Here is a 15,697-nt window from a genome sequence, read left to right as displayed (position 1 = left end):
TATATATATATATATATACGCACACACATATATATGTATATATGAATATATTTGCTTTCTTTTCCCATTATTGCCACTTGGCTCAGCACTCCAAAGCCTCTCACTCCACCTCCCATCTAAAAAACAAAACCAAAAAAACTAAACTAAGAAAAAGTGAAAGAGAAAGCAGAAGAGATCCACAGCAGGCAGACTACTGCCTGCTGCTCCTCTCTTTGTGACTGACCAAATGAAAAGTGGTCCCCACTGTCATTAATCCACGGAAGCTGATAAGATCACCAAGTAAAGTAAGTATACACAGAAAAGAGAAGAGAACCCAGGACAGAACCCTGAAGGACACTACAGTTAGAAGGTGGGATCTGGAGCTGAATCCAATCATGGAGCCAGAGGAATGCAGTCAGATAGGAGGAAAACCAGTAGAGAGAGTGATGTCCTAAAATTCGTGATAGAAGAGAATACCAATGAGGAGCAAGTAATCAATAATGTGGAAGACCACAGAAAAATTGAGGAGAATGAGAACTGAGAAAAGGCCATTGGATTTAGCAACTAAAAGATCTTTAGTAACTTTGGGGAGGATAATTATGATGGAACGATAAGGTTGGAAGAATTTGCAGCTAAAATCTCCTATTTGTGTTGCTCTCCTCCATTTGAATTCAGGTTCCTCAAGAATAGAGCTTGCCTTGCTTTTCTATTTGCATATGTAGCACTTAGTACAGTGCTCTTTCATTCATTTGGTCCATAAATCTTAAAACTACTTTAGCCTGATGACTACTACTAAAGTCAACAAAAAGAAAATTTATACAGCTGAAAAGAATGTATAGATCCTACTGACTATATTCTTTCTGGGTTTTGTTGACACTATTACTCAGAGATTCACCACAAATGCCAGGTGCATAATTGCAAAAGAGAGCAGACAAAAGCAGGATTTGAAACTACAAAGGCCTCTTTTATAAAATGATGCAACTAGAAAGGATCTTGGAGACAATCTGGTCTAACTCCATTTCTTTATAGCATAGGAAGCTGATGCCCAAAGAAGTTAAATAATTGACAGCTAGTTGGTTAATAAAGTAATTAAATAACAGCTAAGTTAGTGGCAGAGTCAAAACTAGATCCCAGTTCTTATAACTCATAGAAATATCATGGTTCACTGGAGCTCTTCAAAATAACTGCCAGGTAGGAATAATAGTCACTGTATCGAATGACACCCTTTATCTACTCCAGCCAAACTAGGCTACTAATTATCATCCGAATATGCTTTGTGATCTTTCTAGTTCCATGTGTTTGCCTATGCTGTTTTTAATCAGCCTGGTATTCCTTGACATCTCCTTTCTGCTATTTTAAACTGTATCTGTCTCCAAGACTTAGGTTCACTCTTACTCTATGGTGAAGTCTTCTCCAACTCAGCCCTAAGGGGCATCTCTTATCCTAACTCCCATTGTATTAATGTCCATTCATTCATCCATGCTTTTCTAAGCTCATTCTGTTATAATTTCATGTGTTTATATTTTACCTCTCTGTTTGGATCAGATCTTCCTTTTAAGACAGTGGCTTACATTGCACTTCTCTCTCTCTCTCTCTCTCTCTCTCTCTCTCTCTCTCTCTCTCTCTCTCTCTCTCTCTCTTACACCTAAGAAATTCTCAATAAATACTTATTAGTTAATATCTTCTATTCTTTTTGACTTCACTCTGAAGACAAAGGGAAGAGAAAAGTGGGTGTTACAAACAGCTTTATCCACTGCTAAGCAGCTTTTTGTTAAGAAAATGGAACCATTGTTTTGGGTTGAAACTAGCAGATGGTAATTAGTGACTAGACTCCCTTAACAGTGATGATTGCTTTTTTAATTTCTCCTGAGGGCTCAATTTTTTTTTTAAATCTGTACTCTATTTCTCTGTTGCTTCTGGTTTTTATCACTTAAAAGAAAACAATTCAGTGCCCTTGTGGCTTAGTCACACATCCCAATACATCAAAAATTTTCTACTTGAGAGTTTATATCACATGGACACTTATATGAATCTGATCATGTTCTTACACAGCAGCATTCCTTTGCAATCTAGGGTGCTGGGGCACAGCCTTGCCTGGCATTGCCCTGCTGACAACAGGAGCCTTAGGATAAGGAACTACCAAGCCTTGAAAGCACACTTAAGAAAATAGTAAGTTGATTCTTTTAATTTCAGGTCAATTCATTAAACATTTGTATTCAGTGTTTTGGGTAATTCAGAGGAGCCCAGATCAACTGACTGTCCCAGTCTGCTTGATGAAATTAATCATACTTAAATGGTTCATTTGCATGTAAAACGCACAGGAAAACTCTGCTGAGGATTGGTAGAGGCTTTCAACTGCCTCACCACCCTCACCTTGCTCTGCCTGATCATTCATGTGGACAAATGAGAGAGACAGAGACTGTGAGTTTTAAAATGGAAGGGGTGAGGGGTTGGGGAGATTAATCCTGAACAGTCAGTTGAAATGAAAACTAGCTATGGAGGAGGATGAACTGAGCTTTTGAGAATGCTCTCAAACTTTGAAGACTTACTTGCAAGGCACAGAGTGGAATTATCTCTCCTCCCTGCTGCCCTCCAGCTTCCTTTGGGAATAGAATCTTTACAACAGAAGCATATGGCTATAGTAGACATGCACAAGGATATAGCCCTAGAGGAAATCCAAGGAAATGGCTTCCTGAACCACAACTTTGTTGTTATTAAGAGAGGTACAAAGTGCTATATGATGGGATTAGGAGAGGATATAGCTCAAGGATAAGGAGTTGAACAAGATGAACTCTAAGCCCCTTTCTAGCTCTGTAAGTAGAAAGTAAATTACTTTTCATTAATGACTAAGCTTGTAGTGAACACACTACATTTATAAGGATTTTTAACAAAAAGAAATAAAGGCAGGAATGAAGGGCAGAAATGAAGACTATCTTGTCTAATCTTTTAGTCAGTGAAAGTAGGATTATCCTGATTTTAGGTATGAGGAACAGAGAAGATAAATGATCTTCCCAAGGTTATACAAAAAGTATGTCTTCACTGGGAGACATAGATTTCAAATTTTAGATACATAGATAGAGAAATAGAAAGATATGTTTTCCCATATACACATACCTATACAGTGATCCCTTACCTATCCTGGGAGTTATGTTCCAGAGACCCCGGCCATAGGTGAAAATCCCTGAAGTAGCATGTTGTGTTTTTTAAATTATTCTTTCATTGTAAACATCTTCCTCTGGTGCTTGGATTTACTGCCAGAAGCCTTAGAAGATACAGAATGTTTGGGTGGCATAGGGTTTCTAATAAATTCAAACTTTTAAGAAAACTTCACAAAAACATGACACCTCAGAGCAACACTGTGCACAGTGATTAGACACTGATGTGAAGTGGACAAGGAGAGATGCTGAACGTTTGGGCACAGTGAGCCCATCAGTGCCCAGGATACAGAACACAACGCTATAATTGGTTGCCTTTCATTCCATCAGCCAATAATGTGTGTGTGTGTGTGTGTGTGTGTGTGTGTGTGACATTGACAAACTTGTACAAGTAGTAGTGGTGTACTGCATTTCCATTGTGTACAGTATAGTATTCATCTGCAAAATCCCATGATATAGCAAAAACTCCATGATACAGAATTAGATTTTTTTTTCATTCGTGGTACAGTGAAGCTGTGATAAGTGAACCATGATATATCAATTGGTTTTGAAAATTATATTCTTTCACATCAATTGTCTAAGTATGGATATTTTATTTTAAGCTTACATAGCTATTTTTAGACTTGAATAATTCCCTGAGTTATTTCAAACATAAGAACTCAACTTTGATGATTAATCATCTCCTCTTCCAGGGTTGTATTCCCAGGCCATCATCAAGAACAGAGCTCTGTGAGATGACTTTCTTTTCTTTTTTTTTTAATTTTTTCCCCAGATTATATGTTAAAATAATAATTGTTTTCTGGCATGTTGGAATCCATATTCTCTCCCACTCTACCACCCTCCCCAGGGTGGCAGATAATTTGATATAGGCTATACATGAGTTATCATATAATATATATTTCCATGTTCATCATGTGTGAGACAAGACACATATTGCTTACATTAGAGAAAAACTCATGGAGGAAATAAAGTAGAGTGATTTGCTTTAATCTACATTCAGACTCTGTCAGTTCCTTCTATGACAGTCCCTTGGAGTTGTCCTGGATCCTTGCCTTATTGATAATAGTTAAGTCATTCACAGTTGATCATCTTACACTATTGCTGTTATTGTGTAAAATATTCTCCTGGTTCTACTCACTTAATTTGTATCACTTCATGTAAGCCTTTCCAGGCTTTTTTTGTGGTTGTCTTGTTCCTCATTTCTTATGGCACAATGGTATTCCATTACAAGCATATTCTACAACTTGCTCGGCCATTCCTCAAATGATGAATATCCCTTCAGTTTCCAGTTCTTTACCACTACAAAAATAGCTGCAACAAATATTTTTTTGCCAAATTTTCCCCTCTCTTTGATCTTTTAGAATACAGAACTAGTAGTGGTACTGTTGGGTATAGGGTTTGCACAGTTTTAGAAGGCATTCTAAAAAAAGCCCAAAACAAAGATTTTATTATTGCCACAGGATATCTACTAAATGTTTTTTAATGACCTGAAACATTTTGTGCTTTCATACTTTCCTTCAGCCCTGATATAATCAATGTAGGTCCTCTCTGCACTTAGATACATGGCAACCCCTTCATGCCTTCTCATCTTATGGAATACTAGTTCAAGTTCTTCTCATAAATCCTTCACAAAAGGTTTGCCCAGTGGAAAGTCTTTCACCTTATAATGATATCTTCTGGGTACCAGTACAGCACTTGGGCTAATTAAAAATCTCTCATTCTTGTGACTCTACTACCTCTTTTTCTGGTGACTTAATAATAATAATTAACAATTATAATAGCATTTATATGATGCTTTAAAGTGTTTAAGAATCTTTACACTTATTGATACCCACAACAATCCTTTCTGGCAGATGCTATTTTGCAGAGGAAAGAGAGGAAAAGAGAAGTTATAACTTGGTGGGCCAGAGTCACACAGCTGGTATATTTTCCAAATCAGGTCTTCCTGATTCCAAATTCAGTCACCTCATTGCCTGTAGCACTTAGGATCACTTTCATCTCTCTTAGTATCTATTATGTGCTTCCTCTGCTATTTGGATTATTTATAACTTTCATTCTTTTGATATTGTGATGTGCTAAAATTCTGTACCTTTTAGATTCTTTAGGAGAACAAGGGTATTTAAGAGATGAGTTTATATAGTATTGGGTAATTTGGGATCATTGAAAGCAACTGTGAAGTTTTTCAATTCTCTCCAGCCTCATATCCTCCTCCAGTGAAATAGTTGATATGACTAAATACCTAAGAGTTCAAATTTCAGTATTGCCAGAGTGGAAAGAACATTTGGCATGACACTAATGTGTGAGTGATTAATTAATAAGCAAAAGAATACCTTATTTTGTTTTATTTCTATTTTAAAATCCAAATTTTTTATATTTTAAAAAGTCAGTCTTAGGGTAACTTTTCTCACCCTGTAAGCCTGGGTTAATATACTGCAATGGAAATCAGCATAGCCACCACTAAGGTCCTGCATGCTGGGATTGGAAGTGACCTCTAGAGAGCACTCTAGACTAACTTCTAGAGAAAGTCTAGGAGAGGGGGAGAGGCATTATTGCCCAGGGATTGAAATGACAGAGTTGGGAGAAAGGGAAGGTGAAGGCTTAGGAATATTTCAAGCCAGGATTCTTGCTATTCCTACTCTACCTTAAAGATTTCTTAGAAGGAAGCCAGATGAGTCTGGGCAGATCCTACCGTGAAAGCAAATGGAGGTAACCTAAGTAACCTTGGAGTTACCATTAAATGACCTCAATCTTCACAGTAAGCGAGGCTAACTATAAACATGACATCTCTCCTCCTATAACATACATAAACTTATGAACCTGTTTCAAACTGTTCTATTTGCTTATAAAAGTAAAAGTATTATCTGCAACTACACTTCTTTATTTTTCTGAGTCTTTATATGTAAAATATACAAAACAGGAACCTAAGTCATTTGCTGTATGTGGGTAAGGTGGGGTTAGGTCTGGAGGCATGAGAAGAAAAAAGGTTGAGATTAATCATTGTGGATAAAGCAGTGGTTCTCAAAATGTGATCAAAGGGCTCCTAGGGTTCAATATCTTTTCAGGGAATCTTCAAAGTTAAAGCTATTTTAAAAAATAGTATTCAAGTATTATTTGCCTATTAAAACACTCCTTCTTTTCCAAGTACATGCAGATATGAAGACAGATTTTATTTATGTACTTCAACCAAAACAACCTATCACAACAGATCAAATGCAGAAACAGATACGAAAATCTAGCACTCTTCTATCGTCAGACATTAAAGATTTTCAAAAAAATATGTAAAATGATTTTACTCTCATTTTTCATGAAAATGATGTTAAAAACAGAGTTATTATTACATTAAGTTAACTAATATTTTAAAATGTTATCAATTTTCATTTCTAATATGGTAAACATTAATAGCTATAACTCAAAATGAATGAAAAATCTCTGAGGAGTCCTTGATGTTTAAGCATGTAAAAGGATCCTCAAGAATTTTTAAGAGTAATCTTAAAACCAAAAATTTAAGAATTTATCATCTAGGGAGTCACTGAAAGTAAGAATATCAAATAGCTGCAAGGGCCTAAGTGTTATGAATTAATAGAAGGTAAAATCAGCTTGATTTTGTAAATTTCCTTACAAACATTACTATCTTGAGGGGACAGAGTTACCAGTCGTAGAGAATTAGTTGGTCTAAAGTTTCTAACCATGACAATCTTGGATGGTCAATGGTAAATAATGTAACTGGTAGACCAAAGAGTTAAGGCTGGGAATGAAAGCAAACAAAGACAGGGTAGAAATGACCTGAGAGGTTACAAAGGAGTCAAGAAATTGGATATCACAAATGAAGGGAAAGAACAAGTAAATAACAGAATAAAAATGAAAGTGGTGTTTGGAAGTAATTTAGCTCTGTGATAGAGTGAAGTATAAAGTGTGACCATGTTATCCTAAAGGAAAGAACTGAGGGGGATTAGAGCCAGGTAATTTATTGTTAAAGTAGTTTTGGTCATTTAATTATAAGAGTCTTCTAATGGGAACTATTTTAAAAAGTAAGACCCGGTGCTTAAGTCCCAAGAGTAATCAAGGAGATAGAAATGCTATAATTCTCCTTACTTGATAATTCCTGATACTTTGCTTACACCTCCTCTCTGTCCATTTTCTTTTTAGACCTGAGAACTGGCTCTAATTCCTACACTTGACTAAACCTATTCTTCCAGAAACTTGTTAGAAAAAATAAAGGAATTCCCCAAAAGTATTGTGTAAGCAATTTTCATGCACTTTATATGGAATACTTTCAAATGGAAAGAAAATACCTGATTAGTACTTACCTGCTCTAGTTATCAGAACCTCTCAATATTCCTACTGTTCTTCCTTCTATTTTCTCCAGTGTCAGCAGAGGAGGTATTCATAATCTTTACTGGGGCTAATCTCCCTACCTATGTCCTTGATCTTATCCCCTCCGAAATCTTCAGAAGTATTACCCTAGTAATCATTTCCTTTTTCATGTATGATAAAATTTTATACTCTTCTGGCTCCTTCCCTTCTGCCTATTAAATTCAACAAATATTTTCTAAACATTAACTATATACAAAATGCATTTTCAGACCTCCCCAATCCTAAAAAAAAAAAAAACTTTTATTTGACCTTTTGACCTCAATTTTAACTTCAATTTACTGATCTCTTTCTCCACCTCACAGAAAATTTCATTTAAAAGCTTCTTTTTTTAAATTTTGAATAAATTTGTTTTTCCCCCATTACTATTCCTTTTATTTTTATTTTTAATTTTAATTAATTTTAATTTGATTTAAAAAAATTTTATTTTGAATATTTTCCCATAGTCACATGTTTCATGTTTTTTCCCTCTCCCCCAAGCGCCCCTAACTCCCCTTAGCCAATGCACAGTTCCACTGGGTTTTACATGTATCATTGATTAAGACCTAATTCCATATTTTTGATAGTTGGACTAGAGTTAACGTTTAGTGTCTACATCCTCAATAATATCCCCATCAGCCCATGTGTTCAAACAGTTATTTTTCTTCTGCGTTTCTCCTGCCGCAGTTCTTCCTCGGAATGTGGCTAGTTTTCTTTCCCATAAGTCCCTCAGCCTTGCTCTGGATTCTTGGATTGCTGCTAGTAGAGAAGTCTGTTATGTTTGATTTTACCACAGTATATCAGTCTCTGTGTACTATGTTCTCCTGCATCTGCTCCTTTCACTCTGCATCAATTCCTGGAGGTCATTCAAGTTCACATGGAATTCCTCCAGTTCTTTATTACTTTGAGCACAATAGTATTCCATTGCCAACAGATACCACAACTTGTTCAGCCATTCCCCAATTGAAGGACATTCTCTCATTTTCCAATTTTTTGCCACCACAAAGAGTGTGGCTATAAATATTTTTGTACAAGCCTTTTTCCTTATTATCTCTTTGGGATATAAACCAAGCAGTGCTATGGCTGGATCAAAGGGAAGATAGTCTTTTAAAGCCCTTTGGGCATAGTTCCAAATTGCCTTCAAGAATGGTTGGATCAATTTGCAACTCCACCAGCAATGCATTAATGTCCCAATTTGGCCACATCCCCTCCATCATTTATTATTCTCCCCTGCTGTCATTTTAGACAATCTGCTAGGTGTGAAATGCAAATATTAATAATATGGAAATAGGCCTTGATCAATGACACATGTAAAACTGAGTGGAATTCCTCATTTATCTACAGGAGGGGTTGGGAGTAGGGGAGAGAAATAACATAAATCATGTAACTGTGGAGAAATATTCAAAACTAATTAAATAATTAAATAAACTTAATTTAAAACAAAAAGTTTAGAAATGGTTGAGAATTTTCTGAAAAATAATAAAATAAAATAAAAACTTTACTTGCTCTCTATTACTCTTTCCAAGCTCTCCCTTCTACCTCTATCACTTTTCTTCTTTTGAAATTCACTAAATCTGTATTTACCACCTAATATCAATTTTGGTAGCTATTATCTATTGACACTTGACCTGCTCCTTTCTCAACTAATTCAGTGTTACACCATACATAGACTTTCTTTCCTCCCTAATTTCTGCCTGCATCCTAGAGTACTTTAACATACATACAGATACTGCCCCTAATAGCCTACTCTTTTCAGTTCCTTAATTTACTCATTTCCTATGACCTACTCCTCCAATTTAGCTCAATCACACAATAATGATCATACCTGTGATATTTTTATCACCCACAGATGTTCCACTTCTGTCATTGTGAACTCTGAAATTCCCTAATCTGATTGCACAATCCTTGGTCAATTCACCTCTCCCTCTGTTTTGTAATCTCAAACCTTCTTTATCCTTACTGAGATCTCCAATCCTTCAGTCCATCTTCCTCTCCCTCTCTCTCTCCCTCTTCCTCTTTTTCCCCTCCCCTCTCTCTCTCTTTCTCTCTCCATAGACTCTCTCTCTCTGTCTTCTCTTGCATGTTCTTTTAATCTTTCTGTCTTTTGTTTTTCTATTATTTCTTGTTATCTCTTTTGCATCTATTCCTTTTTCAGGGTGTCCACTACTTGCTTAAGATATTCCACTTTCTTTATCCATAAATATGGAAGACAATTTTTTCCTCTTCCACTGATTAACCTTTTTATTTTTGTAAACCAGTACCAAATGGTTTAATATTACTCTTTTGTAGTAAAGTTTGGGTTGGAACTTTGTACCAAGCCCAGGCTCTGCCATCTCCCTTGTCCTTGAATGAAGTGAGTAGTCTTATGTCTAGTTTCATACTATATTATCAGGGTGGAATGTTTCTATGCTGGAACTAAGTCATATTCCCATTTTATCCAGGATTATAATTATTATTTAGACATTTAAAATTTTCAAAGTAGTATATCTGTATATACACACATATGTACAATATATGCACATATAATATATATGTGTATTTGTATTATATATAATATATATGTGTGTGTGTATGTGTGTAATTTGATTCTCAAAACAACCTGCAAGGTAGGTACTATTATTATCATTATTTTATAGATGAGTAAACTAAGGCTGAGAGAGGTTAAGTAAGACTTGCCCAGTGTCACACAGCTAGTAAGTGTCTGAAGAGCATATCTTGAAATCATTTCTTCATGGCTCCAAGTCCAATATTATGTTGAGTACTGTTCCATTACAGTGCTGGTCAGGGCTGCTGAGTCTTTGTCCCACCTTTCCTGTTATTAGCCTTGGCTGGGAAGTCACATGGGGCTGGGTTCTGCATCTTTCCACAACTCATGTTTAGGACCAGGAGATGGAGTTGGAGCTAAGACTAAAACTAACTCTTTTTTGTAGTTCTCATTTTGGTCCCCCTCCTGGGTAGCTCTTTACCTCGTAGTGACTTCAAGTCCTAATCTTTGACAGACCTGGTCTTGCATAGTCCCCCATTCCCGTAGATCTGGAGCTTTGGGACTCATTTTCTGGTGTGCCCAACTGACTCCAAACAGAAATCTTGGTAGCTTCAGGTGCTATCTTCTGGTGAGACCCTGACATGGGAGAAATTACACTGTACCTAACCCTGAATGTCCTCCCAGAGGTTTCTGTTTGGTTTTATTAAATCTTTGTTTTACATTGCACTATTCTTTATGATGTTTTTCAAGGGAGGAACATTGCAGCAACAATTCTGGCTTTCAAAGTCTTTCAAAGACTACAGACAATATTCCTATTGAGCAATCACATCAGCAGTAGTAAATTTTTGAAAGTATATACTATAGCCATTTATAATAGGGAGCATGAGTTAAAATATATTTCTTATTAAGAAAAGTTCTAAATACGAACTCCAATATAGGAGGAGAAAAATTTCCATATAGGATAGATATATGGTCCATTTAATATTCTTAACAACAGACTTCAATGGTTGTGTTGTGGCAGATCATGGTTACATCAATATAGAGGTTAAGTATAACTTTTCTTAGTAACCATAGTAACTTAGTAACTTAGTACAGTTTTAGTCTGACAAAATATTTCTTATATTTTCAAGATTCTTATCCCTATTTATTCATGAGGCTGTTTATGTAAGTAGCCATTACAAAACATAAAATTGAGAAGAATTATAAATAAATATTAATTACCAACTAGACACTTAGAGAATAGTTTTGAGAGCCCAAGAAGTATCCCACCTGCCCTATCCCTTATCTATTTTTTAAAAACATTGGTTCTTTTAAAAATGCCAATTATTCCACAAATATATATCCTCCCCACCACACACACACACATTTAAGTACTGGGTCTTTAGACCTAGACCCCGACATTTTGTATTTACAACTTTCTATAAATAAAACATCATTTTGGCTCAGATAATTAATTCTGATTGAGCAAACAGAAAATTCTTATTGGGATCCTAACAGCTCTGTAGATTATGGTGCAGTCCTGCCTGAAAATTATGATAAGTTTCAGAAGTTTGTTCAAGAAAATAAGGAGACCCCTGGTCAGTTTTATGCTAGATTATTCAAAGGAGCAAAAATATTTGCTGGATTAGATCCCATTAACAACCCTAGAAATGAAAGCATTCTTAACACACCATTTGTCAGTCTTCCCCCGAAATTAGGGATTGTTTTTCTCAACAATTGTCCCATTTGGCATGAAAAAACTGTAAGTGATCCAAAAGGAAGAAGATGAGAAAAAGAAAGATAAACCAGAAGCAAAAAATATTTTTGCAGTAACATCAGACTACAGGTCAAAAGAAGATAGATGCAAACCTTTAGATTACTTCTATTGTTAAAAAATGCTGGGGGTGGGGAGGCCAGGGCATTTGGCTAAAGAATGCTTCAAAAAGAAAAGGAATCAACAGCACAAGTTTCAGGACTTAGGTCTGGATATGATGACTTTTATGATAGCCATCTTGAGCCAAAGTCAAGGGAACATGACTCCTTACATACAAGGAATACAGCATGATGGTATGGAGAGGGGGAAGGTAGAACTTAAAAAAAGAGAGAGAGAGAATACCTTATTTTTCCTGAACCTGAAGTTCTTTTTTTTTTTTTAAACCTTTACCTTCCATATTGGAGTCAATACTGTGTATTGGCTCCAAGGCAGAAGAATGGTAAGGGTAGGCAATGGGGGTCAAGTGACTTGCCCAGGGTCACATAGCTGGGAAGTGTCTGAGGCCACATTTGAACCCAGGACCTCCTGTCTCTAGGCATGGCTCTCAAACCACTGAGCCACCCAGTTGCCCCTGTGAACCTGATGTTCTAATAGCACTAATGATCTCATCAACTATATCCGAACTCTGATGTGATTTGACTGTATAGCTTACTTAAAGCTAGCTAATTAAGTTAAAGAATTGGGCAAAGCCAAACATTGGAATGTGTAGGGACTATACTTCAGAATTTTGCATTTGTTAATGAGTTAAAATTTTTAAAAGATCTTCCAAGAAGACAAATCTCTCTCTGTGTTCCTGATACTGGCCAGGTTGTAAATTACAGGTAAAAAGACAGATATGATAATTAATTAGAGACTGAATTTATTTTAAAAATATGAAGGGGTAATTTCTCTACTGAGAAATTTCCAAATTATGTTATATTTGATGAATTTTGGAGGCATGAGTAACTTTGTGAAGTTTTAAGACTTTAATTTCTCTATTGGGCATTTCAAAATTTTGGTTGTTTTAAAATAGTGAGTATACACATCTAAATTCTGAGTTGTGCTCTTAATATTTAGAATTTGAAATTAAAAACTTTCAGGTTCTGAATATAGATATCATAATTCAGGGTTGGCAAGTTGTCTGAAATATGAATTTTTTTCCATCAGAATTTTTTAGAGTTAAAGACATTACTATGATCCTGCAGACTGTTGAAAATATTCTTTTCATTTTAAGCATATTTTATCCCTATGAATAAATAAAAGTGTAAGGGAAATATGTGTTAATCCTACTATATAGAAAGAATTGAATTGAAATGTTATAATGGTGACACAATTTTTCATATAATGTAAGTGGGAAAATATGATGGATAAAAATTCAAGTTTCTACACTGGTAGGTTTACAAGGAACCTCTGAGAAATTTATTTAAGCAACATGACACCAAAGAAGCAAATCTACTAAAGAGAAGACCTATCCCTGAATGTTTGAGAAAAGATGATTTTGGAGCTCAAACCATTACATGGGACACCTGAGATCTAAGACGAAATTTGACATTAGGGATGAGCTATTAAAATGCAAAGACTTGATGTTTTTAAAGCTGTTAATTGCTATTGTATTACCTTTGCTTTCTGTTTCACTTATCTGTATACTAAGTTCTTCTGTTTATAAATTCATTCAAGAGGATTCTCAGAGTGGTTACAGCTTTCTACACTGCTAAGCCGCCATCTTGGCTCTACTCTCTATTTACAAGTTAAGAGGATAAACTCTTAAGGGACTTAAGATCATGATAGGGATACTCTAGGCCAAAACCACCTTAAAGACATGACATTTTGCCTTTACTTCTCTTCCACCTGAAGTAGAGACAAAGGGGGGAATTATATGTCTCATCTTATGAAATGTTGTTTGGTCATTCTTTCTGTGCTAAGCTTTCTCCCAGTCTACCCTTCAGTACTAGGAGGACACCTTGCTGTTTCCTCTTGTATCATATCACTGCAGAGATGCCTAAAGAAGTCACATGAATCAGGGCTTACTACATGGCATGAAACTCTTTTTTTTAGGAGTTAATTAACTTTTTACCAATCACAGGTAATAACAAATTTCCACACAAGTTTTCCTAAGTTATACAATCAACTTCATCTCCCTCCCTCCATCCCTCCCTTCCTTTCTCCCTCTCTGTGCTTACAGGCAATTCAATCTGGGTTGTATATGTATTATCATGTATAACATATTTCAATATTGTTCATTTTTGTAAGTAAGCAATCTTATGAAACCAGAATCCCAAAACATAAGCCCAAATAAACAATTGGAAAATTGTTGCTTTCATCTGCATTCTGACTTCAACAGTTCTTTCTCTGGAGGTGGATAGCATTCTTTGTCATAATTCCCTCAGAATTGTCCTGGATCATTGTATTGCTGAGAGTAGCTAAGTCTATCACAGTTGATGATTCCACAATATTGCTGTTACTGTGTACAGTGTTTTCCTGGTTCTGCTTATTTCACTCTGCATCAGTTCATATAGGTCTTTCCAATTCGTTCTGAAATCTTCCCGTTCATCTTTCCTTACAGCACAATAATATTCCATCACCATCATATACCACAGTTTGTTCAGTCATTCCCCAATTGATAGACATCCCCTTAATTTCCAATTCTTTGCCTCTGCAAAAAGAGCAGCTATAAATATTTTTGCACAAGCAGGTCCTTTCCCCATCCCACCTTTTTTTTTGGAATTTTTTTAAACATTTATTAATATTCATTTTTAACATGGCTACATGATTCATGCTCCTACTTTCCCCTTCACCCCCCCCCCCGCACTCCCCACACCCATGGCCAATGCACATTTCCACTAGTTTTGTCATGTGTCATTGATCAAAAACTATTTCCAAATTGTTGATAGTTGCCTTGGTGTGATAGTTTCGAGTCTACATCCCCAATCATGTCTGCCTCAACCCATGCATTGAAGCAGTTGTTTTTCTTATATGTTTCCTCTCCTGCAGTCCTTCCTCTGAATGTGGGTAGCGTTCTTTCCATAAATCCCTCAGAGTTGTCCTGGGTCATTGCATTGCTGCTGGTACAGAAGTCCATTACATTCGATTTTACTATAGTATATCAGTCTCTGTGTACAATGTTCTTCTGGCTCTGCTCCTTTCACTCTGCATCTGTTCCCGGAGGTCTTTCCAGTTCACATGGAATTCTTCCAGTTTATTATTCCTTTGAGCACAATAGTATTCCATCACCAGCATATACCACAATTTGTTCAGCCATTCCCCAATTGAAGGACATACCCTCATTTTCCAGTTTTTTGCCACCACAAAAAGCACAGCTATAAATATTTTCATACAGGTTTGTTTATTTATGATATCTTTGGGGTACAAACCCAAAAATGGTATGGCTGGATCGAAGGGAAGGCATTTTTTTATAGCCCTTTGAACATGATTCCAAATTGCCAGCCAAAATGGTTGGATCAGTTCACAACTCCACTAGCAATGCATTAATGTCCCAATTTTGCCACATCCCCTCCAGCATTCATTACTCTCCCCTTCCTTCATTTTAGCCAATCTGCTAGGTGTGAGGTGATACCTCAGAGTTGTTTTGATTTGCATTTCTTTAATTATTAGAGATTTAGAACACTTTCTCATGTGCTTATTGATACTTCTGATTTCTTTACCTGAAAATTGCCTATTCTTGTCTCTTACCCATTTATCAATTGGGGAATGGCTTGATTGTTTATACAATTGCTTTAACTCCTTGTATATTTGAGTAATTAGACCCCTGTCAGAGTTTTTTGTTATAAAGATTTTTTCCCAATTTGTTGTTTCCCTTCTGATTTTGACTACATTGTTTTTGTTTGTCCAAAAGCTTTTTAGTTTAATATAGTCAAAACCATTTATTTTACATTTTGTAATTTTCTCTAACTCTTGCTTGGTTTTAAAATCTTTCCTTTCCCAGAGATCTGACAGGTATACTATTCTGTGTTCACTTAACTTATTTATAGTTTCCCT

At 35.9% G+C, this 15,697-nt stretch overlaps 1 long non-coding RNA gene across 1 annotated transcript in view; it reads left to right on the top strand.

The window, feature by feature from the left end:
- Window positions 1–1,139: 1,139 nt before the first annotated feature.
- Window positions 1,140–15,697, top strand: part of LOC123239533 — a 24,975-nt gene continuing 10,417 nt past the window's right edge. Inside the window, exon 1 of the long non-coding RNA XR_006505731.1 lies at window positions 1,140–1,170. This is a non-coding gene — a long non-coding RNA (uncharacterized LOC123239533). The remainder of the gene's footprint in view (window positions 1,171–15,697) is intronic.

Source organism: Gracilinanus agilis, chromosome 3 (assembly GCF_016433145.1).
Source record: "Gracilinanus agilis isolate LMUSP501 chromosome 3, AgileGrace, whole genome shotgun sequence".
Taxonomy (NCBI): domain Eukaryota; kingdom Metazoa; phylum Chordata; class Mammalia; order Didelphimorphia; family Didelphidae; genus Gracilinanus; species Gracilinanus agilis.
Note: the sequence above shows the minus strand (reverse complement) of the source record. Positions and strands in the feature narration are given on the sequence as shown.